The sequence below is a fragment of the Ceratotherium simum genome, chromosome 25 (genome assembly GCF_057802395.1).
Source record: "Ceratotherium simum simum isolate JZ-2026a chromosome 25, ASM5780239v1, whole genome shotgun sequence".
NCBI classification, from domain to species: Eukaryota; Metazoa; Chordata; class Mammalia; order Perissodactyla; family Rhinocerotidae; genus Ceratotherium; species Ceratotherium simum.
In genome coordinates, this window is record NC_141924.1 from 19217979 (window position 1) to 19245350 (window position 27372).

Below are 27372 nucleotides of genomic sequence, written 5' to 3' on the forward strand. Positions count from 1 at the left end.
ATGGGCCTGGGGTGAGAGGGGAATGAATGCCATCCATCACGTGCCCACAAAGGGCCCAGAACTGCTGGCCCTGCAGGAGGGACTGTGCTCCTGGTCATAGCAGAACCAACATCAGATCCTGAGACTAACCATCCTCTTTCTTAGGGATTTTTCTCAAGCAGTTATGTGTCTCCAACTGCCTTGAAATAAATTTTTAAAAATAATAAAAATAACAGAAAGGCACGTCCACTTCTGTAGAGAAGTGTGATGTCATACAGCCCCTTTGGCAGCTGTCTGAACAACCCCCCACCCGCCTCGCTCCTGGATGCAGCTCTCCTCAAGTGCCCCTCAGCAAACAGTTCTGCTGGCAGAGCGTGTCCCTCCCCCCAGCCCCGCTGTTGTCTCGGGAGCTGCTGGCACTGGGAGGGCCCTGCTGTATTCTTCAGAGGTGCCGGGCCCAGCCAAACGCTGCAGAGAGAGGGGCAGTGCCCACATCCCCGGGCAGCCCGCACGGATGCTCACTCAGCGCCTGCACCTTCCCCAGGGCTTGGCTACAAGAGCAGCCACCTCGGCAGCCAGCATCCCCACAAAAAGCTCAAATCACCCCAGCTGGCTTTTCAAAGAAACCCCTTCCCCACTCCAGCCCCAAACCCACCTTCTCCTATAAGGCTCAAATGTAGAGTCCCCTACTCAGAGCCAGTGCAGATAAGAGCCAATCTCCCTGGGTGTGAATCCCGGCTCTCCCACTTAGTTAGCTGTGTCACCTTGAGCATGTTACTTTACCCCTCTCTGTGCCTTAATTTCCTCATCTCTAAGGTGGGAAGTGAGGTAGTACAGACCTCACAGAATATGTAAGGCGCTCAGAAGAATGCCTGAAACATAGCAGGTGCTCAAGTGTTAGCTGTCATTACCAAGTGACCCGGCCTCAGGGGTTCAGTCCTGGCTTGATGCACAGGCTCAGGGGTGCAGGCCTGGGTGCCGAGGAACTCACTAGGTTTGAAGGTGCCCCCAGAATCAGGCAAGGCCCTTTCTTGACATCCACAGTCCCAGCCTTACTTCCTCCCACAAAGGCCTTATAAACTTCCCCTTTCTTCTTTATTCCACTCCACCGGGGAATCTTGGGTCTCTCTGGCGATCTTTTCCCTGTGGGATCTGGACATCTTACATCAAGCCAAAATCAGAGTCTGGCCTCATGCCCTCTCTACCTACGTGCAAGACACTTTTCACCGACATCATCTTCTAAAGAGCCCGATGCAGCACAGCATTACGGAAGGGCACACTCTCTGGAGATGAAAGGCATGGGCGGGAATCCCAGCTGTGTGACCCTGAACAAGTCACTTAACTGGTCTGGGCCTTGGTTTCTCCATCTCCAATAGGGCTGGTAAGACCTATCACACAAGAGTGCACAGTGAGGATTACACGAGAGGATACATGTCAAGTTCAAAGCACAGGGCTGAGACCCTCTTTGCGGACCACATGCCCGGAAATAAGTGCTTAAAAAATACTTAATAAATACTTAATTCCAGAATGAAAGAAAGATTCTAATTCCTTCTGTCACTGCAAAATAAATCACCATTTGTTTTGCCATCTGGTCTCATAAGTGATTAGCAAGCTGGGAAGAGACCCTGGAGACTGAGCGTATCCGCAGATGACGGTGACTGCCCAGATTCGGCAAATGCCCCAGTGTCACCGCGACACCGACATTAACAGGATCTGCCTGACTGAGTTCAGGTTTTGATCCGGCCGCCTGGACATAAGGGACATCGGGACCAGGTGATTTTAGGCAGCTAAACACCTACAGGTGTTTTATTACCCGGTAATGCAAGTGACACTACTCTCCCCCATTACCCATCCTGGAGCCTCTCCCATCATGACCCCTGGGAGGGTGGGGCTGGAGAAGGGATAGAGATGGGGGAGACACAGAGACGGGGCAAGATCGACTTCAAATGTGATCAGTGAATTTTTAAAAAGTAAGCGAGGGGCTGGCCTAGTGGCATAGTGATTAAGTCCGCGTGCTCCGCTTCGGCGGCCCAGGGTTCGTGAGTTCGAATCCTGGGCACAGACATACGCACCACTCATCAGAGCCATGTATGGCGGCATCCCACATATAAAATAGAGGAAGACGGGCACAAATGTTAGCTCAGGGCTAATCTTCCTCAGCAAAAAGAGGATTGGCAACAGATGTTAGCTCAGGGCTAATCTTCCTCACCAAAAAAAAAAAAAAAAAAAAGCAAAAGTCCAATGATTTGGTTTCAGGCCACATACAAATGCCCTTGGGGTTAAGACAGCCATGAAAACAGGCCACAGTCTAGGTTTCCTCCCATGACCCTGTCAAGGGCTGGGGAGAGTAACGGGGATGACTGCTTTCTGTCTTTCCACAGTATGTGTGTGCGGGGGAAACCCTGCTAGCTTCTGGCACGTGGGCCAACACAGGACGTGCTACAGGCATAGCTTGGTCCACACCTGCAGAACTCAGTGACCACTGGGAGGCCATACAGGGCATGGCTACAGCCCACCACTCCCTGCCCCTGAGCCCCCGATGCATGAGGCACCACCACTGGTTCAATTCTCTCCCCTGAACAGAGCATGGCTAAGGAGCCAGTTCCAGTTTCTCCTGCCCTAGGCCAGAGGGGGGATGGAGAGGCAGACTCGCCATCACCGAAAGCTCCAGCCAAGGCCAATCTGCTGGCTAGAGAACCACGGGGCCGGATGCCTATCTGTCTCATTCACAGCTGCATCCTCGGTGTCTATTACAGTGCCGGGCACTCAAAACTACTGGTGAGTGAGTGCTCCTCGGGGAAGCCCAGCTTCATTCAAAACCATACTTTGTAATTATCACACACAGGGACATGGTCCCAGGGACAGGAAGGGAACTACCATTTCGGAAACCTTTACTTGGTGCCAGAAACCTGACATGTTATTTCTCGAATGCCCTCAACCCTGAGAGGGGGGTAAGCTCATCTCTGATTCACGGATGAGAACACAGACTCAGAGAGGGCCAACTCTTGGTCCCGAGTCTCGGGGCTGGCAGAGGGGTGTCGGGGTTACACCAGCTTGCTGGTCTTGTGTTATAATATGTGGCCTCAGAGCCACAGCTTGAAAGTCCATTTACAAGACGGGAGGTACCAGAGTCTACCCCTCCTCCACTCCCCATCCCCTCAAAATAAAACCAGGAGAAGGCTCCTGTTAGGTCTGTTTTTTTTACACTTCCAACCCTAGCAAGACTTTCTCTCCGAGGTCTGAGCGTAGTAGAGAGCCACTTCCCGCACCTGCTGGAGAAGAAGGAAATCTCCTTGGCGCTTGCATTTAAGGTTTGGTTTGCTTATGGATTGAGCTTCCTGTTTTGTTTGCTGGCAGGAGAGTAACTGTTTGGGCTGCATTTGTTTTCCAGGGAGGTGGCCAGCTGACATGCCCACGCTCCACTTGTCCAAAGCCTGTGTGTGCGAGCAGCGATCCAGCCCTCCAAGGAAGGTTCCGGTCAGTGTGTGCTCTTTGGCTTAGAAAGCGGAGGAGACAGCCATTGTCAAGGCACAGGTACAAACAGGATGGAAAGGGGCAGGCAGCAAAGACCAGCCTCAGGAAGCCAGCTGGTGAGGGGAGAGCAGACAGCCACGTTCAGAAGGATGCAGAGAGTTGCGCAGTTCAGGGGAGAAGATGCTCATCCTTCAATGGCATTGGGGAGCTGCAGTGGTGCTTTGAGAGGTTAACTACCCGAAGGCTGGGAGGAGGGCCTGCCAGGCTGGGACTCTTCAGCAGCTGTGACCCAGGAGCCAGGAGAGCCAGCAGAGCCAGCAGGGGAACTGCTGCACCTTCCATCTGCTCCAAGGGGGCCTTGGATTCACCTGTTGGCCTCCGGCAGAGACAGAGGGTGAAGGATCAAGAGGACTCCTGTCCCCGTTTCTTTGCAAAGCAGAGCATACAAGGAGTGAGGATGCCACCCTCTGGACTGGACTCTTCACATGCTCCTCCCTCTACCTGGAATGCCCCCCGCTCCCATTCTGCCCAACCCAAGTGTCTCCTCCTCTGGGCCAACTGATGAGGCAGCCGCTCTGTGCTCTGTGCCACCTGCGTCCGGAACACACCGCTATGATCACACTGTGTCACAGGAAGCTGTGTCACATCCGTTCAGGCCCCAGACCATGAGCTCCTCGTGCTCCTACCCCTCCTCTGTAGCTAGCATAATAGGTGTTCAAGAAATGGTTTTTGAGTGAACAACTGATCATCGTGATGAGTAGCTGACAATTCTGGAGCCCTTGCTCTGTGCCAAGCCCTGCAACAAGGCTTTTCCCTGGATGAGCTCAAGGAAAATCCTAATGACACCCCTCTGTGGCAGGAACCATTCTTCTCCCCATTTGATACAAGAGGCCGTGCAGACAGAGAGGTTAAGTAAGTGGTCTCAGGTCACACAGTGAGCGAGTACCAGGATTCCAACCCAAGCAGGTGGCTCCTGAGTGCTCTGGCCATTGTGCAATGCTGCCTCGCAAGTGAATGAGTGAAGGGCTGCAGGGGAAACAGAAGAGCTTTCAGAGTCTACTGGAAGAAAACCAATGATCCGAGGCCCAAGAGTCAGGCCCTGTGCTGTCTGTTTGTGGAGTGGCTCTGCTGTCATCTGACACCAGCCAGCCCAGTGGGGACCAGGGCACCAGTTTGCAGAGCCAGTCTAGTGCTACTTAGAGCTCCCGGTCATGGGGGCAGGTGGAGATCGGGGAACAGAGAGCTCAAAATCACCCCAACCGCCACCCCAGCAGCCTGACACACATATCCAGGGAGGGAGGCCAGGAGAGGGGAGGACATCTCCTCCTGTCCCAGGCCCCTGCTCCTCAGTCAGATGCCCCCCGCCTCCCCTCCTCTTAGTCTTTCTAAAGCCAACCTACCCTTTGTAGATCTCCCCTCCCCAGCTTCATCAAGCTTCCTCTGAACTCACAAGCACACATATCATTTGATCATTGAACCATGCACACTGGAGGGTTCTGCATATCCATTTCTCACGTTCCCGCCATGATGCTGTTTGCTTTAAACGCCTGATCTCACACTTTAATGAACACAACAATCCACAGGGCAGATGAAAGGGCATGTACGTGCTTGTTAAAATGCAGATTCTGGGGCCCCATTCCCAGAGATCTGAGCTGTGCCGCAGGCCCAGGTATCTGCATTCTTAACAAATCATTTGGGTGACTCACCTTGGAAGAAACACTATTTAAATCTCCAGTACCTATTCACTGGATGAAAACAACCCTCTACGGGTACACAATCTCTCACAATTTCCTAGGTCCCCTTACTTCTTCTCACTTGAGCATCACCACTGATAAGATAGTCTGGACAGCAGGCAAGGTTAGCTGGCCCTGGTCTATTCTAGGTCATTCCAGTCATGTGTCTGTCTCTCTGCCAGCTCATCTCGGCTGCTTTGTTTCTGTTTTTCTGTCTCTCTTTTTTCTTTCTTGCTATAATTCTTAATTCTAGAAACTAATGGTAATAATTAGAACTAAACAATAAGAGGAAAATAAAAATCCCCCAAATTCCATTAACCAGAGATAATCATTATTAATGTTTTGGTGTATTTTTCCAGCTTCGCTCTTATGTTTTAATTGCTACTACATTGTTTTGTAAGCCACATTTTTCCTTCCTACAATTAACCAGGAACAAGGATGGTATTGCTTTAACTGGCCCTTGAAGGGGGAGAAAGACACTGGCTATCTACCTTCTCTGTCCCTCTCTGCCCACTGTCTTCCTCAATGGCCACTGCCCCATCATCCTGTCCCTCTCACCTCTAGCAATTGTAAGAGCAGGTGGGACCGGGAGGGCAGGGCAGGGAGCAAGCCTTCTTGGGCAGGGATGGGGCCTCCAGACAATCAAGGCACTTGGGACAGGGCTTCAGGGGTCCCCACTGTTTTCTTGAGTCGAACCAGGGGGACAATAGCTCACTGTAGCCAGCACTGTCCGCAGGGACATTGCAAAATGCAGAGCACTACGGGGAATCCGTTTTAAAACACTGGTCTGTGGACTCGGAAATCCAGCATAACCTCAGACGGACGGATGGCTTGTGTCTGAGACTGCTACTCCATCTCCCGACTCCTTGCTTCTTGAAGAGAACCAACTCACAGCTGATGCAAACTGACCTCTTCAAAACGCGTGAAAAAAAGAGGAGCTGGAGTTGAAGACAGTTTGATTATTCCAGATGCTTCTGACTCGAGAACAACAAACCATGTGTGTGGGTACGTATGCTGACTGGAGGCATGTAGGCACGTCTGACTTCCTCTTTTCTTTTAGTCTGAAATCCAGCATGTTCCTCAGGGCTTTGATTTACACACAGTCACAGCTCTGGGGAACTTTTAACGCCAAGCCCGAAGAGACTCGCAAATTAGTTCCTGCAAAGACTTCTGAATAGCGACTGATTACCATCTCTAATTATTTCTAAAGGAACCACTTACTCAATTAGAGCTGCAGCCCTTGAAAGGGAGGCGAAGATTCTCTTGATGGAGAGCATTGAGAAATCGTAGCTATTATTATTTTTATTATTATTACTGTTTTCTAAAATCATGCTATGTCTAGAGGCCATCAACTCTTTCAATACTGGATTTTACCCCGGCACATTCCAGAAGACACAGCTGTCTGCCTGGGTCCACTTCTCCCTCCCCTTTGCCTGCCGACCTCTCACTCACTTGTCAGGCCTCAGCTGAAATGTCTGATGGAACTTTCCAGAGCAGGTGAGGGCCCCTGTATCCTTCACAGCCCTTCTCATGATTCTGCAACCATTTGCTGGTCCTCCCACCAGCCCATAAGCTCCACGCCGTCAAGGAGCTTGCTTGTGGTGACTGCTGTGTCCCCAGCACCTGGAATACTACCCGGTACACAGTACATGCTCACTGAACACCTACTGAATAAGACCGAATGAAAGAGACTGGAGAATAAACTATTTCCTTCTTGGGTTCTGAGTATAGATTTCTGTCTAGACTCAATTATAAAAGCACATTGACTCATTCATTCATTCATTCAGCAAACACTTAGGAACATCTGCAGTGTGTCAGGTGGTGGACGGGTTGGCCTAATCTCACCACCTCCACTCCACATCACAATTACACTGGTGACCTAATAAGGCAGCTTGGTGGACCAGACAAAACTGCCAAGTGGGCAAAATGGTCCTTCTTAATTATAGCAACCTTTGACATGTCCTAGACTTGTCCCTAATATCTTCCCTATTCCATCCACCAAAATTTATCTGCCCCACATCCTGCTCTTCTAGAGCCCTGAGTTCTCCTAGACTGATAATGAGATTGTTCAGATATAGTAAACCTTGCCAATGGGTTCATTAGGCAGTGTATTCTAATCACATTTTATATTCCCATATCTAAACCCAGTTAAAATGCATGTGTACCGAAAATTCTCAAGAAACTACACTCCAATGTCTCAGCCCTACAGCAGGTTTACAGCAGCCTTTGATGCCCCTCAAATCCTAGCATACCCCATCCCGACCCATTACACCAAAATACCGGGCTGGCCCTTTCCAGAAAATCCTATTCTAGAGCAGTGTTGCTGAGAACCTTTGTCTGGGGGTGGGGAGGGGTGTGTGGAGACGGGAAGGCAGACGCCTGCTGCCTCTCTTGTTTTCAACTCCCGGTGGCCCACTATCACGGGATTCCCCTGTGTGCTTTGCAGAAAGGCCCACTCTTAGTTCGCAGTAGCAGGTACCCACCCCAGGCCTCTGGTATATACCACAGCCTTCTAATTACAAGCCCCTTTGGTTTCCATTTTAATCCAGCTGCTGTGGTTTTCTCTTAAAACACACTGAGGGGCAGGTCCAGTGTCTACTTCTAAGCTTGCGTCTGCACCTGGGGGATGGACGCTATGGTCTCCATGGTCAGCGGAGACCACCCAAAACCCAACTTCTTATGGTCTGTCAGATAATGAAAAGGACAAAACCTCCTTTGAACTTTGAAGCTGGACCTACAGCAAAGGATTAAACAGTCTCTGGTTACATAATTTGCTAAGAATTCTAGACGAGACACTCAGAACCCCTTATGAAATATGCAGTTATCTCTCTCGGCCGCATGGGAAGGGGCATATTTGTTTTGTATCCTGTCCTCGGGTTGACAGAGACCTAGCTAGGAGTGCCCTTATCACAGGCACTGTTCCCACCAGTCCTGCTTCCCTGGCTTAAGGGGATGGATGAAAGGGATCGATGACGTAAAGACTGAGGATAGCTCTGTTGTCAGTGACATCTGGATTATTCAAGATGGCGGCAGCAAAGCAGTAGGGAAGACAATCCATACACACTTCCACTGGCCTTTGGGAACCATACAGACTGCCCCACCTGGTTTTGCTTGAGTCTGGTGAGTGGTGGACCTGCCCAGGGATGATCCATCCTGGGGCTGTGGCTGTAGGGCCCTGTCCACCCTCCACCACCTCCAAAAAATCAATCTCTGTCTGTAGAGGATGGTAAGAGTGTGAGTACCAGAAGGCCAGGGTTGGAAGCCAGGCTCTGCTCATAATAGCTGCGTGACCCTGCGCAAGTTACTTAGCTTTTCTGAGTCCTGAGACTCATTAGCCAAATGGGGAAAAGAACACCTACTTCTCACAGTTTCGAACACTAGGGGAGACTACCTGCACGGGTGCCTCATGCGATGCTGGAGATGTAGCAAAGGCACGCTTTGGAATTGAAAAAAATTATTATTAACAGGTTTTTTGAGGTATAACTTACACTTCTAAATTTAAAAGCCACCTCTTTAGAACTGTCTAACCCAATTTAAGGCTGAGGAAACTGAGACCCAGAGAGGTGCTCTGATTCGCCCAAGGTCACACAGCGTATTACGGCACGGCTGGGACGAGGAGCCAGGTCTTTACACAGTTGTCTTCCTGTTGTGGCACCACAGCCTAACACTCATCAAGTCAACAGTTATCTTTAACTCATAAAGGAAGGAAAATAACAGGCATCACTGAGGAGTTACCACCAACTGAAGCCTTACTGTGCTAAGGGCCTCACAGGTACCATCATTTAATCCTTTCTCATTTCATGACGAAGGTGTTATCATCATCCACATGTTGTGATTGAGGCTCAGAGAGCTGAGTCACTAGCCCAAGGTCACACAGGTATCGGGGAGCCTGACACAAGAACCTGTGCTCCTAATGCTGGCACCACCACCAACCTCTAGCCCCGAATGCGACTCTGGGTTGCCTCTAACGTAGGCTTGCCAGATTTAGCAAAGAAAATACAAAACACAGGTGAAATTGGAATTTCAGATAATTTTAGTATAAGTATGTCTGAAATAGTACATGGGACATACTCACTTACACGGAAACTTTATTTTTTGTTAATCTGAAATTCGACTTTAACTGGGCGTCCTGCATTTTACCCATCTACCCTCCTTCAACATGCTGTGTGACTTGATGCAGGCCGCACTGCCTCTCGGGTTTCCATGTCTCTCCTATAAAATGGCAGGACTGACCACGGCTGATCTCAAAGGCTCTATAACTCACCTCCACAGGAGGAGGGATGGACAGAGGAGGGAAGGATGGGGTGACTTCTCCAGTGACTGTTCTAAGACCACCAACTCATGAAATCTACACTGAGGCCTTGACGGTGCAGGGGGAGGCCGGAGGGCAAATTCCTCCATCCTAAAACCCTGACAGCTGTCCCCTCCCCATGCGGAACAAATGCCTCCATGTGGCACAAGCTCCGTGGGCAGTGACGTGGGCAGAAAACCACCCAGGGTTTTGTTTGTTTGTTTGTTTAATTGTGGCACAACATACGCAACACAAAATTAACCATTTTAACCATTTTTGAGTGTACGGTTCAGTGTTAACTAAGTACATATACATTGCTGTGCAGCCATCACCACCGTCCATCTCCAGAACTTTTTCATCTTCCCAAACTGAAGCTCTGTACCCATTAAACACTAACTCCCCATTCCCCCTGCCCCCAGCCCCTGGCAACCACCATTCTACTCTCGGTCTCTATGAATCTGACTATTCTAGGTCCTGCATATGATGGAATCATATAATATTTGTCCGTTTGTGTCTGGCTTACTGCACATAGCAGAATGTCTTCAAGGTTCATCCTGGTTGTAGCATGTGTCAGAATTTCCTTCCTTTTTAAGGCTGAACGGGGTTCATTTTATGTGACTTTGTCTCTCTGGGAAAGGGGGCAGAAAACACCCTGATATACTCAGTCTTCTGGGCTCTAAGGAGACAGGACAGAGCCCCTTTCCAGGCAGGGCTGCCAGAGGTCACAGCAACCAGGGGCACTAGGGGGTCAGGGAGGCAGCCCCCTCCCTAGAGTCTAATCTGCACCCCCACCGGCCTATAGGGCTCACTGCCCCCTGGGGGCACTTTTCTCTGTGCCAAAGGCCCTAGCAATACCCAAAGGCAGATATATGGGGCACTCCAAGGAGGTTTTATTTTTGCTCTCACAATACAACTAAAACAGGGAGTCATTTATGGAGGGTGAGCTGCAGGGGAGCGAGAAGAGTCAATTCCCGCTTGGCCACAGGCCACTGCCGGAACGAGCCTTCAGCGCCAGCCAGTGTCACGGGCAGAGGCCCGGAGCAGGCCCAGGGGCTCCCGAGTGCACACGCGCTCCAGCCTCTCCGGGCCTCAGTCGCACCATCGGTAATGGGGCTGACGGGGCGGTACCCACGGGGTGGCGGTGAGGTTTCATCAGCCGTGCAGCATAGTCCCCAGCATACAGTAGGTGCTCATGAGAGACAGGTGTTTTCTGGAAGACAAAGCCCTATTGGATGGGTGTGTCGGGATAGGATTTGTCTAGATTTAAAAAAAATGATTTTGCAAAAAGTGAAAAAAAGTTAAAAGAGAGAGTCAGACAAGACCCCTGCCTCAGGTTGTTCTCTTTCCCAGTGGGTGGGATGTCCCTGGCCCTCCCGGGGGGCCCGGGGGCCCTGGAAACGTGCAGGTGTTCTAAGGAGGAAACGGCCCCCCCAGGGTCAAAGGGCCTGAGCCCCACCACGTCTGGTCGGAGGTGAGCATTTCAAACGACTTGAGGTTTTTTAAACAAAGCGCACATGTCTCAAACACCTGTGAAGTGGCCCCTCAGAAAGCAGAGGCCCCGCATGCAGCACAAGTGGAAATTTCCAGCCCATCTCCGGCCTCAAAACCAGCCCTCATGCAGGCTGTGATGCGCTAAGTCTGGGTTTTTAAAGAAAAAAATGAAATGAGGGTGGAAGGGGGTCAGAGAAAGAGGAACGAGGGGAGGCACTGACCTCCCCGCTGGGGGTGAACGTTACCCCCCAGGGAAGACAGGCTGCTGGCCTCTCAGCCCCTGGGGAAGGGAAGAGAAAGGACGATGCTGCTTGAGTACCCACTGCACGCCATGGTCTGAGCTAGTGCCTTCTATTCATCTTTGGGTCCAGCCTCTGCTGCGCATTTGCTGTGTGACCCTGGGCAAGTTGTTAACCTCTCTGTTTTCTCACGGGCTATTGTGAGACATTAATGAGTTAAACCACACAAAGTGCTAATCACAGCATCTGGGATATCATTAAGCACTCAATAAGTGTTAGCTCTTATTATCTCACCACAAATACAGTCCTGATGCGTGTCAGCTGCCCCTGTTGTCACTGTTATTAATACTGCTGGCTGCTACCACAACTCCTGTGGGAGATGATACCACCCTCACCTGACAGATAAGGAAACTGAGGCTCAGGGAGGTGGCACAGGGCCAGAGTCGGGACTCAGGCCAGCGGTGTCTGGCTCCAGAAAGTCATCCGTCTCCACCCAGGTAGACATCAACTCTTCCTGTGACACACTTCAGTTTGTCGGTGGAAAGTTTAAAATCCTCAGGGGGCTGACGCTGATTAGAGTTCTGGAAAGAGGCCATCCCCAGCTCAGGCTCACAAACGTCTTGGCTAATTCTTGACAATGTGTCACTGCCAGGCCTTGGAGAAAAGCCCTCCCAGATATCAGAGGGAGGCAGAGAGATGGCCTGCGGAGGAGGAAAGGAGGGACCCTCTTTTCTTTGGAAAGAGATTGGCAATGACTCCTGAAATTGAAGCTGGAAAAGAGATCCAGATGGCAGGAAGGCAGAGGTTCTGGCTGCATCCACCAGAGTCTCCTCTCTCACAAACAGAAACCATGACGTTTTAGAAGTAAAATTCATCCTTGCCGCTTCTGAATGCATTGGGAAGGCATGATTTATCCACTTGAAGTAGATGCACTTATACTGTGTTTTAAAAAGCCAATCTACCATATCTAAGTACTGTAGTTGATTACAACATAAGAAATATACTAACAACCATGGTTAGAAGAGTGCTGAGTCTGGGCATCACACTTAGCTTGAGCTTCCTAGAAGCCAAGGGACAAAGGGAAATATGGCAGGTTATGAAACCTTCCACCTCTGATGAAGTTGAAAATAGACAGGATTTAGAGTTGAGACCTGGATGTGAGCTGAGGCTCTGTCACCTGCAGATGGTATGACCTCAGGCAATACTTTATAACCTTTCAGTTTCTCAGTTTCCTTGCTTATTAAATGGTCTTAATAATACCTCAGAATACTAGGGGAAATCAAATGAGACGTTACATGGCAGTGCTTTGAAAATTATAAAATATCTTACTCGGATCTTACTCATCATGAAGTATTTACACCAGTTCTTCAGGAGAAAGACACTTTTTTTCTGTGCCGGTTCTTTTCTCTGAGGTAGTTTCAAAAACACTTGATCGCATGACTCCTTATACAAGGACCACCAAATAACAGAAAGGGCAGCAGTATTAACCACTATTTGGAGTGCACGCGGTTACACTCGTCTGAGTTTAAATAAGTTGAGCAACGCTAACTCGTTTCAGAATTTCACCTTACAGGAATTCTAGTTATGAGTCCTATTAGTCTTCCTACTTTTACAGAAACTGAGGCACAGAGAGACATGGACCAATCATATTCCCTTTCCCATGAATGTGGCACTGAAGATCAGAGGGGCAGGGTGAGCCAGGGTGGGCTCTAGGCTGGAGGCACCATTTTGAGGTGGCTACGTAGCCTGTGTGTGTGTGAGAGAGAGAGACAGGGAGAGAGGGGGAGAGAGAGAGGGAGGGAGGAAAGAAAGGAGGGCGGGAGAGAAAGCTGCAGAGACACAGAAATGAGCAGCAAAGACTCAGGGCCAGAAAGAGCTACGAAATCACAGCCTGATCCTTGATACCCCGATGCCCGATGAGAGGATGGGGGTGGGGGCCAGGGGCACACCCAGTGCCCTTCCTGCCCTAGAGCCTGCCCTTCCAATAAATCCCGCTTTGTTGTAGCAGGACAGGGTGGGTTTCTGTCCTCTGCAGCCAACATTTCCCAAGGAAGACATGAATAGACGGCTGAGGAGGCCCCGGGGCAAACAGTGACGGGGGCACAAGATGTCACTTCTCCCCATCCCCTATCCCCCGCCACTCAGCCCTGCTCCTCTGCCCCCCAGAATGCTAACCCAAGAAGCCAGGCACCTTATGGGAGGCCAGAGGAGGCACACATCAGACCTGGAATACGCACTGTCGTTTGAAAAAACCCCAGCGAAGCAGCCTCTGCCCAGCCACCAGCACACCACACTTCCTGTTTGTGTGAACCTGCTCTGTTTTTTCAAGTTAGATTTCTACTCACTGACCCTATCCAGTTTTTCTTTCTTTTTTAATTGAATAGCAAATTAAAAAGAAAGTAAAGGAAAGCTCTCAGTGTTCTCTTCCTCAAAGGCCAAGCATCTGTCGGCTTTGTCCAGCCTTGGCTGCCGACCGAGGCCTTTCACGCTGCTTGAGACTAGTAGCTGTGACAAGCCATCTTCAGGCGAAGTGGGCGTTAGATGGCCGTGGTCCTGGGGAGACCCTGGGGAGACTCGCCCAGGTAATGGGGTGGCTGCAGCCCAGACCCTGGCCCCTGCGTCCTGCCCGGTGAGGGGCCTGCAGGACAGGGGTCTGGAAGGGGAGGCTGCAGCACAGCCCTCAGGGGACAAGGGGCACAGAACTGAACACAAACATATTTCCCCCAAACAGGGCAGTGACGATGGCCAAGTCCCCAGAAACTTGGGTCAAGTGTTTGTCCTCCTTTGGTGTCATGAATCCTGGCTCTGCCCCTCACTTTTGTGAGGCCATGGACAAGCTTCCTGAACCTTCCTCAGTTCCGTCTTCCTCATTGGTAAAAAGGGGCAAATCAGGGTACCCACCACATAGGATTGTTGGGAGGATAAAATCAGATCTCGTGGATAAAATGCTTGGCAGACAGCAGGCCTTTAAGAAACAGAAGCTGGTACAATATTCTGAGCGCCACCCTATCCGCTCTGTGGGCATGACTCAGCAGAAGGCATGTTTCCTGGGGCCCAGGATGGTTCCAGCAACGTTTATGGAACCAGAAAAGTCCACTTACTCCATTTACAAAAAGCAACATGTTTACAAGATCACAACAGCCTCAGACTCAAAAGTGTAGAAGAGCCTGGGCAGCAAAGGTCTGGAGGGAGGGATGAATTCCCAGAGGCTATGGAGCAGGGACCAGTTCCTGAATCATTTTCACTTTTATTCCACAAAATGGGTGCGAGGCAAAGAAAGCTATGACCGGGACCGCTGTGTAGGAAGCGGTTTTGTCCCCATGGTTCGTGGGGCTTCGGGAAGAAGTGGAGTCTATAAGCCACCCCGGCCGCCCCCTCCCCGAGCATCTCCAGGTGTCGGCCACTTCTCTGGCCAGCTCATCCTCTGCGCCACCTCCCCGGGCCTGCTGGCCACTCGGTAACTCTTCATTCTGAAGAACACTTAAAATAAACAAGGTGTCACAGCCAAAAGGGGGTGTTTATAACTCAAAAAGTGCTGATATGCCAAAAATACCTATTTGCCCTGAAGTAGGTATTAGCTAAGGCAGCATTTCTTAGAGTTAAAAAAGAACTATGAATAGACCATTATATGCTGTGTCTGCAGTTGGGGCCCTCAATTAATGGCAGGAAGCCTATATTTCTGTCGGACTACAGCCAGTGCTGTGTGTGTGTGTGCACGTGTGTGTGTGCGTGTATGTGTGCGCGCGTGAGAGAGACACAGAGAGAGAATGAATGAATAATGATGGGCAAGGGGACAGTGGATGGATGGACTTGACGGTACAATAAAAACGATGGCTGGCATGTTGACTTCCAGAACAAATGCAGCGGGCTGCTCTGGATCTCAGGTGGACATCCAGAGATCCAATGGATGGCCTAGAAGACAGAGCACTGGGGGGTGGTCTGGCACCAGGGTTTCCCCATTCTGGAACCACTGCCGCCGGTTCAGAGTGCTGGGGTCAGGCCTGCAGCGCAGCCCTCGCCAAGCGCGAGAGGATGGGAGACAAGGAGGCTGGAGTCACAGCTGCGCCCATTCTGTGCCCTCGACCTCAGAGGATGTTGACCTCCAAAGGAGAAACGCACTGGGGTTCCACGCACCCCAGAAAGTCAGCGAACCTTTCCCGACACGAGACGCCTCCTGTAGCCTGTTCTTCACGCCTTCAGTAACCCCTGCCTTTTTGCAAGAGCCTCTCCTGTCTTGTTTAATTCAGACATGGGTGGTAACAAGGGCTGAAGCTTTTCATTAAGGAGCTCCTGGGGGACTGGCCACGCTTACTCTTTCAAGCCTCGCATCTGCCTGTTCCTTGCAATCTTCAGGCCAGCCGGCTAAACGAAAGTCGTGGGTGGCGAGCAAGAGACACCAGCCAATGCGCCTCCTAAATGGCAGCGATTACTTACCTGTAAGGATCAGGGGCGAGGGGCAGACTGGCTAAAAACAGCCAACATTCCTGAAAGGGACTGGGCACGGGGGCGGGGAATGTTGTGAAAATATTCATTTTTAAAAACTAATTCTTTATCAGTAACACACAGTGAGGCAGCTTGATTCAGAGAAAGAGCCCAAGCCGGGCTCTTAGCGGCTGGGTAACAGCAGGCTGGCCATGCAATCACCCTTGGCCTCAGTTTCCTAACCTATGCAATGGGGATGAAAGAGAAATCCTGCTTTCATGAGGCGGTTGTGCAACTGAAGTGAGAGAATGTTTGTGAACGGGAGAGAAGCGGGAGAGCAAACCAGGAGAGAAAGTCCAACTCCGTGCATTCAAATCCCAGTTCTGCCACAGGTGGGCTGTGTGACCCTGGGCAAGTCACTAAACCTCTCTGTGCCAGTTTCCTTATCTGTCAAACGGGGGTGTCAACTGGACCTACTTCAAGGGGCTGTCGTGAGAATTCAGTGAGGGAATGGGCATCCCGTCCCTGGCAGAGCATCTGTCACATGGTAAGTGCTCGATAAAGACTGGCTCTGAATAGCAGCAGTACAGCTCGCGCTGGCACGGGGAGGGGCTCGGTGAACATTCCCTGGGTCTGAGTCCAGGCTATGACACTTTATGAAGGCTGGTTTTACTGGCACTATTACCGGCTCCCGAGAATCATGCATTTCAGGAAGAGCCACCATGAATGAAGGAGGTCCTAGTTCTAAGACCTTCCTCCTCCAAAAACGGTTGTGAGTAGTTAAACAGAGAGTTTCTGCATTAGCTTTCCCATCTTCCTGAATAACTGAAAGTCCTTGTGGCAGGCAAAATAATGGGCCCCAAAGACGGCCACATCCTCATTGCCAGAACCTGTGAATACGTTTTGTTACCTGGCAAAGGGGGAAGGAATTAACGTAGCAGAGGGAATTAAGGTTGCCAATCATCTGACCTTAAAATAAGAGATTATCCTGGATTACCCAGGCGGGCCCAAGGTACTCACAAGGGTCCTTTAAGTGGGGAAGAGGTAAGGGTCACTATTGGGTCAATGCCAGAGCCATGCGATGTGAGGAAGACTCGACCGGCCATCGCTGGCTCTGAAGACGGCAGAGGCGCTGAGCCAAGGAATGCAAAATCTCCTTGATTTTAGCCAAGTGAGACCCAGGTCAGACTTCTGACCTCCAGGCTTGTAAGATAGAAATTTGTGTTGTTTTAAGCCACTAAATTTGTAGTAATTTGTTACAGCAGCAATAGGAAATGAATACAGTCCTAGAGGTTTCCTTCTAAGGTAACCTCTGGGCCTGTGAACCCCTAAACAGCTCAGTGGTACCCTCTCCCACCTGCCCCACCATGTTTGGGGCAGTAATGTTTGCATTTACTCGCTCATCATTTCAGCAAATACTTTCTGAGAACTTGCCATATGTCAGACTTGGCATGAGGTAGTGGGGACACAGCAGTGAAGAGGACCGACAGGCCCCATGACCTCATGGGGCTCAGAGACAAGAGCGGACATGATCTCTAACAGACACATACAGAGGACGATAAACAGAAATGCTTTCATGGTGCTTACTATGTGCATGGCACCGAGCCAGCCCTTGACATGTATTAACTGGTTGAATCCTCACAAGCACTCATGAGCGAAGTACTGGAGTGCTGGTTATCACTCCCATTTCACAGATGAGGGAACTGAGGCACAGAATATTTGGGTGACGTGCCCAAGGTCACAGAGCTGAAAGTGGTGGACCAGATCTGGAACCCAGGCCGTCTTTAGACACTATTCTATGCTGCATCTAAAACGACGGGGAATGGGGACAATTCCAGAGAAGATGTAGGTGTGACCGTGGCCCCCAAGGTGTCCCTCTGGCCCAGAGGATGGCAAGTCCCCATCTAAAGCAGGTGTCTGACCCTGCCTCTGGGGACTGATTCTGAGAGGGTGTGTGTGAAAGTAAATGCTAAATAGGGTCACAGAGCCCTTGGCACCCCCTATGCAAGATAAGCACCCCCAGATCCACTGGAGCCTGGGGGCCTGGGGCTGTGCCTTTCTCCGGGCTTGGCAGGGACCCCACGCCTGCGCCTGAGCAGGGCCGGGCCGGCCGACAGTCAACAGGCCTTTATTGACTGTTCGTGCTCAGCGAGCACAAGGCTGTCCATTTAAACGTTGAACCAATATACATGTTGGGTAAGCTCATCGAGAGTTCATAGGGTGATGCTCCCTCCCAGAGAGACGGGCACAACACACGAGCTCACTTATTCCAGCCATCCCAGACCCATTCATCCCACAGCAATACTCCCTGAGGGGCGGGGGCAGCGAGATGGCAGGGCTTCCTGATGGGGGGAGGGGAGGGGAGCCACACAGCCTCAGTGAGTGGAGAGGGGGCTGGTGTGTGTGGGGGCGCCGCCCTGGGAGCCGGAGCAGCAGCCCTCCCTGGATTCATTCCCTCGATCTGCACCTGCAATACGCTCCTTAACCTCTGGGGCCTGGGTGTCCACGTCTATAGAGAAAGGAACAACAGTACCTGCCCGATGGGGTCAGGGAGGACCAAGTGAGACAATATCAAGTGTTTTGCTAGGCGGCTGGCACCTAATGTCCACGGGCTCAGCATGGGCTGTGATTATGTCACGCAGAGTCTTATTTAATCCCTCAAATGGCTCTGAGCGAAGCAACCGTTACTGTCTCCATCTTACAGATGAGGAATCTGAGGCTCCCAGAGGGGCCAGAACTTGCCCAGAGACTCCTGGCACATCAAGGGCCTGGGCAGGATTCGCACCCAGGACTAGAGACTGGACTCTTCCCACTGCTCTGCCTCTAGTTCAGATACTCCAAGTTTGCACCGGGTCTGGATCTGAACATTAGGTCTCAAGTTCCAGCCCATGGTCTTTGAAACTGAGTACTCTGTGAGGGAGGTACTGCCATCACCCCTATTTTACAGATGAGGAAACTGAGGCACAGTTTGAGTGATGTGGCCAAGGTCACAGAGCTGGGTGGTAGTGGACTCAGATTTGGAACCCAGGCAGTCTCTTCATCACTATACTATGCTGTATCTAAGATATATGCTATGTTATAATACACACTGTATACTATGTAACGCTCCCCACCACCCCTACAGCTCGCTTTGAAAAAGCCTTTGGATGCTGTGCCAGGGTCAAATGTGAAACAGCAGCTGTGTCATCACTGTCACCACCATCAGCATCATCACCATCATCATGAAAGCAAATCCGATTACTGACATTTATCAAGCTCCTTTCATATTTTAAAGCCCTTTCCCATCCACCCCTTGGCCCCTCTGGCCTCAGCCCAGCCCTGGCAGAGAGCAAAGGCAGGGAAAACCACCCCCAGGGACAGAGGGTAGAACTGCCCGAGGCTCCAATTATCTGGGAGAAGAAGAGGCTTTGCACTTGGCTCCCCAAACTCCTGGGGGGGCATTCCCCCAATCCCTCCATTTGCTCATCCTCTGGCATTTGTGGGAGAGGCAGCAGGAAGCCCCCTAAAAGGGGGCTGCCTAGCGATGGGGACCTGGGTCAGTTTGCTCCCAGGGATGGGGCTCCCTCAGCGGGTCTCTCCCTGGGCTTTGACCTTTCAGAATATAAACATGAGTGTGTGTGTGCAACCCCACGACAGTGGACCTGAAATGATCAGATCGCAATGCCCCAGGCCAGGCTTGCAGGGCAGGCAGGGGGTGAGGGTGCTGCCCAGGAAGCACCTTGATAGCACCTCACAGGTGGGGGGAGACTTGGAAGCAGCTCTTTCTGCCCAGCTTCCCCAAACAGCACGGTGTTCCCATCCCAAGGAGAACCTGCGGCCAGAAGGCACACCAAGGGCTCGCCAAGGGCCGGCTGGCACAACGCAACCAGCACGTCCCCCCTCCCCGGGCTCGCCCGCGGCTCCAGCGGGGTTCTCGCGCAGCCTCTGCTCAGGCACAGGCGCCGGTACCAAGGGAAACCTGACAGCAAGCCCTGCGATGAGAGAGGCCGCGCTGCAGCAGCAAGGGGCTGGTGAGGACGAAAGGCCTTGAATCAGGAAACAAACATCCCGGTGTGACCACCCCCAGGGAATCAGCCACGTGGGACAAACCGAGAAGTGGTCTAGGATGGTGTCCTTCACCTGCAGGGCTCCCCGGGGCACCTGTCACATACCCTTTACCTGCCATTAGAACCCTTGTAGAGGAAACCACACAGAGTGTGGGTTTAGCTCTCTTATCTTCAAACGGAGCTGAGTTTAAAAGTTCCTTGACATGTGGCTCTGTACCTGGAATGGGTGGCTCCTACCTGGGTTTTGTAGGTACACGTATAGTGCTCGGAGTGGGCAAAGCCAGGTAAACAGCCCGTTCTCACAATGCTGTCTTAACTGGCTGATTTCCATCTAGGAGGGCTCCAACTCACAGATACCATGTGCCCACTGTCTCGTCTTGGCTAAAGAGTGTTAGAAAGTCAGGCCATGTCACGTTAAATGTGGTTCAGCCATGTCCTCGAATATCTGCTGGAGGAAGGCCCGGGATGGAACTGACCACAGCCGGGCCTGTTTGAAGAGGCTGAGCTCCCGGAACAGCGCGGCCAGGCCAGCTGACAAGGCACAATTTGTCCTCCGCAGCTGCCAGGAGAAGCTCAGGAACGCATTCTCCCTGTGTCCTGAGAGCCCAGCGTGGGAACGAGGGGCAGGAGTCCTGCACTGAGTGCACGTTCTTATTTCTCTCGGGGATCTTGCAGGGGGAGGGAGGAAGGAGGTCGGGGCGTGCTTGCACAGAACAATAGAAGACTGTCCTCTAAAATAACAATCCTTCTGGGCCGGCCCCATGGCTTAGCGGTTAAGTGCACGCGCTCCGCTGCTGGCGGCCCGGGGTTCGGATCCCGGGTGCGCACCGACGCACCGCTTCTCCGGCCATGCTGAGGCTGCGTCCCACATACAGCAACTAGAAGGATGTGCAGCTACGACATACAACTATCTACTGGGGCTTTGGGGGGAAAAAATAAATAAATGAATAAAATCTTTAAAAAATAATAATAATAAATAAATAAAATAACAATCCTTCTGCTCTCAGCCAAATAAGGGAGGGCCTTAAGTGGTGAGAGTCAGGGTGGACCAGGACCACCCCTCAGAGCCTCAACTGGCACCACCCCATTAATCGGGGAGAAGCGGCCCCATCCATTCAGCCCAGGAGAAAAGGGCGTTTGTGCTGGTGAGGACAGAGGGGAGGTTTCAAGAGTAAGGACATCGGCCTGAAGAATTTACGTGCAGTGTCACAGGGACTGGGGAGGGAGAGAGGCTCTGGCTAACCAGGATTCCTCTTGGCTGGTACTTCTGAGGGTTAACAGCTGATCAGTGTAGACTTGCCCAGCTGTCTTCACACCAAGCGCTTTTCCTCAGGACTCGGGAGTTCAGTGGCTCCGGGAGAAGGCCGCTGCTTGGGCTTTGGGACCAGACAGACCTGGGTTTTTATCTCAGCTCCACTACTTTCTAGCTGTGTGACCTTGGACGTGTTACCTTACCTCTCTGGTCCGGATTTCCCCATCTGTAAAGAGTGGCTAGGGCTAGGAGGTGAGGGTGCTGTGAGGAGCTTCCTATCAGGCACACAGCAAACGCACCATCAAAACGAATCACCTGTTCCTTTTGCCTCTCAGCTCACCACGAAGAAGAGGAGTAAAAGGGGTTCTGACGGCTGACTCCAAATCCTGGTTTCCCTCTCAGCTGGCTGTGGACGTTGGCGGGAAGCTGTGCGTCTCTGTGCCTCAGTTTCCCCAGGTGTAAAATGAGAGTAATAATAACAGTACCCACTTCATAGAAACCAAATGACACAATTTGTATAAAATGCTCACACAGTGCTGTTTATACAGTGAATGCTTGATACATGGTGGTGTGACTTTTCCATCCTAACAACTCATTCCTGACTCACCCAGCCCAACCTGCCTGCTCTGCCCCAGTCAACACATTTCCAAGGTGGAATATTCCTGAAAATATTCCTTTCCTACCTGTGTCTGGTAGCCCACCATCCTGCCCCTCCCATAAAGTTAATTCTTTGCAAACAGAGCAAGTCTGCGGTGGACCCACTGAAGCTTTAAGGAAGATTTTTTCCGTGGCTTCTCCTTTTTCCTTGTTGGACTGAGACAGGGCAAATTCGTAAGATACTGAGCCTAAAGTGAACTCTGAACCAAGCGATGCCAGATTCATCGAGATCCTGTGTTTAGTTATTTCCTTTCAAAGTTGCTTATTTTTCAAAAATTTCCAAAGCATCCCTCATCTTCAAAAAGTCTGACTGCCAAGTCGATTTGCCCTCTGAAGTCCCTGTTAATGCATCCTTGAAGCCACTGCTTAAAAAATGACACTGCACATGGCTGAGCAGAGAATAAACTTCCCGGTCCCCCCAGCCCCTAATTTGGATTCAATTATAAATTGGCTGATGTTGTTCTCGGGTCCTTCCCAAGATTAATTGGGAAATCAACATTAAGAGCACTTTTAAACACATGAGCCTGGCTGTTTATTCACAGAGGAAGGAAAGGGGGCTAATTTCTAATGCTGTTTTCTCCCATCTTCTTGTGACATCCCTGCCAGAGGCATCAGGATAAATGTGCCAGCGAACAGATCAAAACTCCAGCGTAACTCTGCAACGTCAACTTTCTTTTCTATTTTTTTTTTTAAAGCACTTGTTATTTATTTGGATACATAAACTATTCAAACGGTGTCTTGGTGGGGCAAGAAAATACTGAGACCTCCTACAAAAGGAAGCTCATTTATAAACTAGAGGAAAAATCAAATCCACCTGGGAACTTCAGGCACTGTTTTAACAGGGACTTCTTTAAAAAGCATTCGCAGAGAATCTCCTTGGAAATGCATTCAGTGGACAAACCCCTCTTGGCATGAATACGGTTTTACTGAACATGACATGGCTGCTCCAGGGAAGATGTGAGAATATGACCCCTCCCAAATACTTTATCATTGTATCAGGATATTAAAATGCAAGTTTCTGTGGAATTGCCAAGCTGCAGGAGACATCAGATGTCTCAGTCCAAAGGAGGTGCTAGGCTGCGGGCAGACTTTGCATAGGAGGTGCTAAGAACTAAGTTACTCAACTCTTAACCCAGACCCACAATCCCACTCAACTTGCCCACATCCACACAAACGGGTGGAGTTTTAGGAGACGGGAAAGAGGTTTTACAGAGGGTTACTGGAGAGAGCTGCTCAAGAGGCATGAATCCCACCTGATCACAGAGGGCTGAGAGGTCTCCTCCATCTCAAATTGAGACGGGGGGCTTTGAAATCACTGGAGAATGCAGTATATGTGCCCCCAGTGTCTGAGGCTCAAACCTGCCACTCACTAGCAGCTTTGACAATACACAAGCACACTTGCTGAGCTGGAGGGCAGCTCGCCCTCTCAGGCCCTGTCAGGGAAGGGATGGGATGGACGTGGCTTCCCAAGGACCAGATGGGGGACTCACTCAAGAGAGGGCCACCAAGTGTCATCCTTGAGCCTGTCCAAGAGGGGCTGTGCAGACGAGTAACTATGGGATTCTCAGGCCTCAGTGTTGCAGAAGGAGCTAAGGCACAAGGTGGAAGCAACAAGCTGGAATAGAGCCTTAAGGAAATGGAAGCCGAGAGATCCCCAGAGACTGAGAAGTCCCCAAAGAACCCACAAAAGTGCAACAAAAGAAAACACCTGCTGGAAACATCTGCCCAGAGAGCCACACCAACTCAAGTCTGCATCTGGGCCGGCCCCGTGGCTTAGCAGTTAAGTGCGCGCGCTCTGCTGCTGGCGGCCCGGGTTTGGATCCCGGGCGTGCACCGACGCACCGCTTCTCCGGCCATGCTGAGGCTGCGTCCCACATACGGCAACTAGAAGGATGTGCAGCTATGACATACAACTATCTACTGGGGCTTTGGGGAAAAAAATAAATAAAATTATAAAAAAGACTGCATCAGCCGCGCAGGAATTTTCTTGCGTCTTTTCTGCTCCTCTCGCCCTCCTCACTTAAAAGCTCAAGGCAGAGAGAGAGAGCGAGCAGAAGCTGACCCAGCTGCTCCCCAGCTGCAGGGACAGGCCAGCTGAGAGACGGGTAACAGGGCTCGATTCAAAGTGAACATTTTTAGAACAGCTTTCTCGAGACAGAATTCATATACAATTCACCCATTTAAAGTGTACTATTCAGTGGTCTTCAGTATATTCACCAAGTTGGGCCTCCATTATCACAATCAATTTTAGACCCTTTCATTACTTCAAAAAGAAGCCCGGTACCTATCACCGCCCTCCCTAGCTATCATCTCACATCCTCCATCCCCGCAACCTGACGCAATCATTAATCTACTCTCTGTCTCTATGGATTTGAACATTTCATAGAAATGGAATCACATGACACGTGTGGTTCTCTGTGACTGGCTTCTCAGTGAAAGAACCATAAGTGTTGACCGGACATCCCGGCTCTGCTACTTCCTGGTCTTGGGGTCTCTGTCAGGCCACAGGAGTCCCTCCCTCAAAGAGAAGTGGCAAGGATTAAATGAGATGTCCCCAGTTCATCATTTCATAGGAACAAATTCACTCAACCTCCTGGCTCTGCCCTGAGCTGGCAGCGACACATCCCTAGGCACACCCAAGTCACAGCCCACCTGGTGGGTTGGGGTCATTATGTGGATAACTTCTATCCTTCCACCAGATGAAGACCTCTCCCAGGGCCGTGTCTGCCTCTTTCACTTTCCTGTCCCCAAAGGCGCCTGGCACGTGCCTGGCACATATCAGAACCTCAATAAACATTTATTTGCAGGCTGACGATAAGGGGAAGCAGAGAAAAGAGAGAGAAGGCCCTGGAGCCTCCGGGGGTGTGTGGGTGAGTCTGTGGGCAGAGCAGCTCATGAGTCTCCCACATGTGGACGCCCACTCGGGAGGGCTGGGAGGCAGCACCAGATGGCAGACCAACTCTGTTGCTTTCTGGCTAAGTTTTACGTGCTTCTTTGGTTTTTAGTGTCTTTGTCACTGACATCTGCTCCTCTGCATTGCTCTGGAGGCAAAATGTAAAGCAGAAAATGTGTCTAGGATGCATCATTCCTCCCCATCGTGGGTGCCCTATCTGGAGAGGCCTGGCCCCTGGCCCCAGGACCGCTGACACCCACGCCCTGCCCTGGTGACCCTTCTCTTTCCCTGCATCCACCACTCTTGTCATCTCCTCCCCTTAAAGCCAGATGCCAGGAAACCGAGAGGGGGGAAAATGACACAATCTTTTCAACTGACGTGCATTAGGGTACCCGAGGGAGACCCCAAGGGGCCTCTGCCCCAACGCAGGTAACACAGGATCGTTATGCCAGAGCCTTCTGGGGATGGGGGAAGCTGATCCTTGTAACGCTGGAGCGAGAGCGGACCCATCTAAGAGATTACAAACGTCGTTTCAAACGGACGTCTCTAAATGGCCAAGAGAGTGTTTTCCAGGGAGAGGCCAGCCTGGCTTCTATGTGGCCCCAGAGACGCTGACGACAGCATGCGGTGGCGTGGGCGAGGAGGGGGCATAAGAGGAAGATGCAGCCTTGGGGGACGGAGCATGTGACAGCTTCGCCTGTCACTGTGCTGGCACTCCTCCCACAGATCTCAGTTCCTCCTCTCAAGGACCCCGCCCGAGATGTGAGATTCCCCATTTTATAAAAGAATTATCCAGGGCCACGGAGCTGGTCCACCGTCACACAGCTAGAGAGGGGCACAAGTGGGTCCCAGCACTCCTCGTGGGACAGCTGGCCGGTACGACATCCTGCTCTCAGCTCATGCCCGCAGCTGCCCGACCCCCGTGAAGCAGGCATGATCTCCATCATCCCGTTCCCAGGGGAGGAATTGGGCTCCATGAAACAGAGTAACCTGACTGAGCTCACTCAGCCAGTCAGTGGAAATTCAAACCCAAGTCTGCCTGACTGCAAAGCCTGCGGACTTGCCCAGCCCCACCACCCCATGGAGGCTGGTTAGGAGACAGGCTGTGCTCGGTCAGTGTGCAGATCTGAAAATGCCCAGGCCTCTCCACGGGGGAGGGGGCGACGGTGCATGAAAAGGAAGAAATAAGGATATTCTTGTGTGGACACATGTATTTGTGTGTGTATGCATGTGTCTATAATTGTGTCTGTTGTGTTGTTTACGTGTCTATTTATACATGAATGTTTGTGTCCACGTGTGTTTATCTGTGTGTGTACATGTGTGTTTGTGTGTATAGATAACATGTTTGAGTATTACTCTGTGTGCACGTGTGTGTACAGTGTGAATGTGTCTCTGTGCGTGAGCATGTGTCCCTGTGTGCTTGTATGTTGGAGGGTCCATGAGTGTACATGCATGTATCTGTGTGTGTTTGAGTATATTTGTAAACGAGTGTGTAAATAACCCGAAGCCTGTCAGTGCAGACTTGGGTGACTGGGTCCCCTCTACAGTGGAAAGTTATTCATTTTTTTCAGTTAATAGGAAACAAAAGAATCTTTTCTTCAAGTTTCGCTTTGGGGCCCCAGAATATAAACTTTATGTGACTAGGTTTATAGTCTCTAAGGGAAGAATGTTCCTTTTGAAGATGGAGCCTGAGAAAACTTAGAATTCACGGTTGAGTTTCAAATTTTTTGACTACTCCACAGTGAGAAATAAAGTATGTCATTCCATATATATGAAATATATACGTGTATATATATATTTTATTCTTAAAACAATAGTTACCCTTACCATGTGTAATGTGCCCTGATATTTTAAATTCTTTTCTATTTCATTTTTTAAAATGCTAGCTGTGAGCCACTCACTAATGCCACAATCCACTAATGGGACATAACGTACAGTTTGGAAAACACTGGTTCCGGGTGACCCCTCCCTCAGTTCTATATGAAGGGATTTCATCCATCCATTTAACAAAGAAACGCTGAGCAGTTACTATGTGCCATCTGCTTTTCTAGGGTCTCAGGAAACAAGGCTCCTGCTCTCCTGGCACTTTCATAATAAAACACTTATTTAAGTGTTTTATCTTATTTAAGATAATTTCACATGGCGACAAGGTTTATCAACGTAATTCAGTGGGCTGGTCAGGGAGGACTTCCCTGAGGAGGCGACATTTGCACTGAGACCCGAACGTTGTGAAAGAGCTGGCCATGGCAAGAAGCGGGGGAGAAGGGCTATCCTGTATTTTGTCTCCGGTCTCCACCGTCAAAGGTTAGAAATGGACCTTGATTCGGACCCGGGGAATGATTCTGTCCCTGCCCCCCCGCCTTCCCCTCTCCTCCTCTTTCAGCTACACGTTGCCCCAAGTACTCCACATTAAAATTTGGCAGCCCCACAGTGGCACATATTCATTCTTTCCCTGGAACATTTAAAACCAATCTTTGGTCCCATTAATTCCGTTATTAAGACAAACTCCCTGAAGACACAGGCGATCTTGTGGAGGGTGATTCGATTAGCCAATAAGGCTCAGAAATGAAGGGGCAGAGGCCAGACGATGGGGCTTAGAGAGCCACACGCTGGAAAGCCCACGTCAAATGACGTAGAGACGACCGGCGAGCCTCCCCTTCGAGGCTGTTCCACGGCTGGGCACTGCTTCTCCAGAGGCATCTGCGTGGCCAGCTCCGTCGCCGCCTTCACGTTCTTGCTCAAATGCCATCTACTGAGCGAGCCTTCCCTGCTCACACTATTTACACGGCAGCCCTCCCTCCTGACTCGTTGTCTATTTTACTTGTTTATCTGTTATTGTCTGGCTCCCCATCTAAAATGTTAACTCCACAAGGACAGAGATTTTTGAATGTCTGT

General features: G+C 50.7%; 1 protein-coding gene across 3 annotated transcripts in view; it reads right to left on the reverse strand.

Annotated features, from left to right (window-relative positions):
• CHST11 (carbohydrate sulfotransferase 11) overlaps nucleotides 1-27372 on the reverse strand; it is a 258394-nt gene that overhangs the window by 24111 nt on the left and 206911 nt on the right. The window lies entirely within an intron of this gene.